General features: G+C 42.1%; 1 protein-coding gene across 1 annotated transcript in view; it reads right to left on the minus strand.

Moving 5' to 3' along the window:
* Nucleotides 1–4,860, minus strand: part of DMBT1 (deleted in malignant brain tumors 1) — a gene marked incomplete at its 5' end in the record, with an annotated part of 131,721 nt that overhangs the window by 7,681 nt on the left and 119,180 nt on the right.

Here is a 4,860-nt window from a genome sequence, read left to right on the forward strand (position 1 = left end):
TGCGGGAGGTGACAGCGGGTCAGGTGGGAAGAAGGCGTGGGCAGGCCCCTAACCGCCACAGCGATTCTCAGGGGTTCCTTGTCATTTACGGCAGACAGAGCGACATTGGGATGAGCTCTACGTCTGTTTTGTGCAGTTCTCTCTCCCTCCCTCCCTCCCTTCCTTCCTGCCGTCCCCACATTTCTGTTTCTCGTCCACTCTTTCGCAAAAAGTAAAACCTTAATTAACTGAAACCCTCAAGGAATGGCCATTATGGACAGCCTCATTTCCCAGATACCGAAGAATTTAATCTTTAAACAAAAATACTGAAACTCCAAAGAAAACGAAACAAAAAGTGCAAAACCTCCTAAATCTTTGAAAGACGATTATTCTAAAACGAGGCATTGCCCTGACTCCAAACAAAAATCTATCCAACGAAATTTCTTCTACTCCTGATGAATAAAAGTCAACATTTTAACTGTAAACACTCTATTATGGGTACAACTTTCCAGTGACAGACAAGTACTAGAGATGTAATGTACAGCAATATATACAAATATTGAATGATTATGTTGTACACCTGGAACTAATATGTTACATGTTAATTATATCTCAATAATAAAAAAAAACTATATGTAGCTATTCCATTCTTAGGTATTTACTCAAGATAAATGATAATACATGTCTACAGAAAGATTATATAGTAGAATTCTCAACAGTAGACACACACACACAAAAAATGGAAACATTCCAAATGTCCATCCACAAGAGAGTGGATAAATAACTGTGATATATTCATACAATGGAATATTACTAAGCAATAAAAGGAACAATAAAAGGAACAAATCACCAATATATGAAGCCACGTGGACAAACCTTATAAACTTGTTAAGCAAAAGAAATCAGACACAAAAGAGCATATATCATTTGATTCCATTTATATGAGAATCTAGAAAAACGAACCTAAACTGCAGTGACAGAAAGCAGATAGATCAGGGGTTGCCTGGGGGAGGTGGGTGAGATTAACTGCAAAGGGACATGAGAGAAATTTCTGGGGTGATGGAAGCGTTTTATATCTTAATCGATTGTGGTGGTGGCTACACGGTTGTACGCATTAGAAGAACTCTTAGATGTGTGGAATTTCTTGTATATATTTATACTTCAAAAGAGGTGATTTTAAAAAGTAAAAATAATAAAAAATAAAATCTATATTATGTTGGTGGTGCCACACCCACAGATATGTTTAAACTGATTTGTCTTCATATAAATTGATTGCCAATTTCCTGCTCTGCTTGCTACATAGAGGATGCTTCGTGGCGTGTAACAGACACCATGGGCTCCGGTCTCTCTGGGGCTGCATGATCTTGATCTAGGACGGTTGTTCTCATCTGATTTGTTGCTGTCATATTGGAAGCGAGATAACCATGCTTGTTCAAGCTAGAAGTAAAAGCCAATAACTCCTGAATGAGGTCTCAGGAGGTGAATTTGGGCCTTTTGACCCACAAAGGTGTGTGTGTGTGTGTGTACTCATAAGTTTTCTGTAAAGAGTAGGAAATTTTAATGAAAAAAAATGATCTTAACAATATTAATGATATGACCAATTCAGTGCTTAGAAACAAACAAAAAGCACCAGTTAAAGGGAATCTCTTCACCAACTGAAATTATAACCGAAAAAAAAAAAATTAAACTTAAAAAATGCATGTCCTCAAGGTCACATATTTAATATTCAAAGCTCAAAAAGAACCACACGTTTTCTCTAAGTTTAAACACTAATACTCTTGTCTAAGTTTCTACTTTGGTTTAGGGACAGAAATACTGTCTGTTAAGTTTTATTTTCTTGGCTTCGGCGTGTAACGAGTGATATTGTGTCCTGTTTATTCTTCCAAAAATAAAATTTTTTACATGGTCAGAAAAGCTTTATAAATATACTGAATTTTTTAAAGGAAGAACGCAAAAGCATTATATTTTGCAGGTAAATTTTTTACAGGGTCTAAAAATGAGATGCAGAAAATCAATTCAGTTTCCTCAGAAGAAATTTGGGTTAAGAGAAAGATCATATCTTAGAGGCATAATTCCATATGAAAATATACAGAGAGAGAAGCAAGAGAGAAAAAATAACAATGGATTTTATGCTAGAGTATGGTTGTATAAATTACAGCAAAACTAAGCGTTAATCTAGCCAGGGGCATATGAACATTACCAGGTGATGGTGTCATTTCTGTTAAAATCAGGTCTGTGGCTGACAAAAAAAAATTTTTTTCAGTGAAAAGAAAGCTTTAAAATTTAGTAGATTAACAAAAATTCCCATCTTGTGTATCTACAGTATGTCATATAATTTACATTTCTACTCTTTATAGCACTGGTGCCAGGCATCATCTCTATTCTAGAGATGAGGAAATGGAGATTCAGAGGGCTTATATAACATGCACCATCACCCACAATGCCCACCAGTGAGGTCCCAAAGCACACACACTTTCTATACTGCTTTGCCTTTCGGGAGCATAAGATGTAGGAGTTATATTCATTCTAGGCTCAGTGAGCTGAATCAGGGATGAGAGGGAAGCAAGGTAATGGTTTAACAGCCACTACCACATCGGTCCTCACACTCCAAAAGGCATCTCCTGCAGAAACAGGAGCGATCTGGACTGTCCTACTTTCATAAAAGGAAGTAAATCGTGTGAGCGCTACCTGACCCGTGTGGAAAGCAACCCGGTTACTATCAACCAGGTCTACAAAGAAGAGCGTGCCTCGAGTGATGTCGAGAGCCAGTGGGAATTACAACTGGGAATCCTCTGCCAAAGTGGAGTCATGATGGGGGCAGAGAAAGAAGCAAATGAGGAAGTGATGGATGAAGGGAGGAAGGGAGACAGAGAGGGAGGGAGAGAAGAAAAGGGAATGAGGAAGGAAGGGAGAGACGGAGGGAGGGAGGGAGGAAGGAAGGAAGGAAGCCAGTGCTTAAGTCTAAGTGAAAAGGAAGTCCTAAACTGTGGTTTCATTGAGTTTACTCAGTATGTCTTCAAAGTAACCAGGACTTGAAAAGAAAGAAAACAAACAAACAAATGAACAAAAGCCTAGAAGCAGTAGGTCCTGTTATGAAGACATCAATAGCACAGAGGTTTGGGGGACTCATACAGATGGCTGCATCGGCAAAGCCTGAGAGCAGGCAGGACTTCGGATGGGAGCCAAGAGAACAAGCTTTGCCTTGCTCTAGCTCTGTGACTGCGATGGACTAAACTGCAGCTCCTCAAAATTCATACGTTGAAGCCCTACCCCGCAATGTGGCCTCTAAACAAGTAAGTAAGTTTAAGAGAGGTCCTAAGGCTGGAGCCCTGACCCATAGCACTGGTGCTCTTATAAGAAGAGCTTTTGCACTCTGGCAGCCTGTGAGAAATGCAGAGTCCAGCTCCTCCCGGGGCCACTGAATCAGAATCTGCATTTTAACAGATTCTCCAGGCCTCCCCTTGCACGCTGACATTTGAGAGGCGCTGGTGTAGGTCATCTCTAAGGCCTCCTCCGGGGTTGATGTTTGAAGCTATTTTATGCTCTTTACCCTATACCCGCACCTGCCTTTGCTCTGTTCAGAATGAGAACCAGTGATAGGGGCGTGGCCTGGAAGCGGCCTGGCCTCTCCAGGGAAAACAGGAAGTGGTCCCTTTGGTGCATAAACTTGCTGGCTGGGGTTTCTCAGAAAGTCACTCGTTAGGGCTAGAGCAAGAAGCAGAAGCATACCTGGCGCAGGAGGCTCTCTGCCTAAAGTGAGAGTTGTGTCTGTAAACGAAGCAGAATCAGATTCAAATGTCAGTGAAAAAGCATTTTTTTTTAACAGTGGTGTAAAAAAAGAGCTGAAGGGTGAATGGGGAGAAGCCACCTGGTTCTCCGGTGTGTGTGTTTGGGAGTGCTGGATGGGTCAGAGCATCACCTGAAACAGAACACGCGACACCAAGCAGGTGGAGGTGTGGACCCCCAGCCCTCGCCTCGCCTCCCTTGGGCACGTCTGATTAAGACCAGTGCGAAAAGCAGAGGGCGTTCCCTGGCGGAGGGGCCACTCTGTGTTCATGGATGAATCAAGGGAACGTGAAAGCAAAGCTTCTGTGAAAAGGCTACTGGGACTTCTGCTTACATTGGGAGTTATCCCATAGACAAATTATTTAGGACCTATGTTCATTCGTTGACTAGAAAGAGCTCCGGAGAGTTGATTGCATTTAACTGAAGAAATGTGACAGGCAGAAAACATTACCAGTGGGTATGTCCACTTCTGCAGAGGTTAAAGGTACATCTGTGTATGAACAAAGAAAACAGGACACTTTAAAACGAGAGAAGGGACTTCTGTGTGTTTTCACTGCGGTTTACTTTGTGGTCATAATGGCCATCGGGTGGGCTTATTTTCTAAATACGACATGGCCAGGAAGAAGCAGATGTCATTCGTTTAAAGAGTACAACGAGAGCACCTTTATAAGCGCCCTCTATACCGTCCTCCCCCAAATAAACCTCCAACACTGTATTTGGACAATTCTAAACCCAAAGTCATATCAGGAACTCCGCGGATAATTGCACCCAGCCTCCGTTAGCATAGAATTGCATCACTGATGAGGCTCTGTCTGCTATGCGGTCTCTCCCTCCCAGTCCCTGTGCCTCTCCCCAGTTCATTGTCTCACGTAATACGCAGACAGTAGGGAGACCAGACGGGGACTTGCTATTTGTGTAAGAAAGTAAGAACAACAGGCCCTGTGGAACGCGCCTGTGTGTATTCAAGTGCTCCACTTCAACTTGAATGTCGGACCTCGTAGAGGCCTCTTTGTCCATTTCAGGGTTCTAGGCTATTATTAAGGGATCAGTTCAGCAGAATGACCCTTGCCAAATAGTATAATTGTACTCTCTAGG

The sequence above is a fragment of the Pteropus alecto genome, unplaced genomic scaffold, assembly GCF_000325575.1.
Source record: "Pteropus alecto unplaced genomic scaffold, ASM32557v1 scaffold74, whole genome shotgun sequence".
NCBI classification, from domain to species: domain Eukaryota; kingdom Metazoa; phylum Chordata; class Mammalia; order Chiroptera; family Pteropodidae; genus Pteropus; species Pteropus alecto.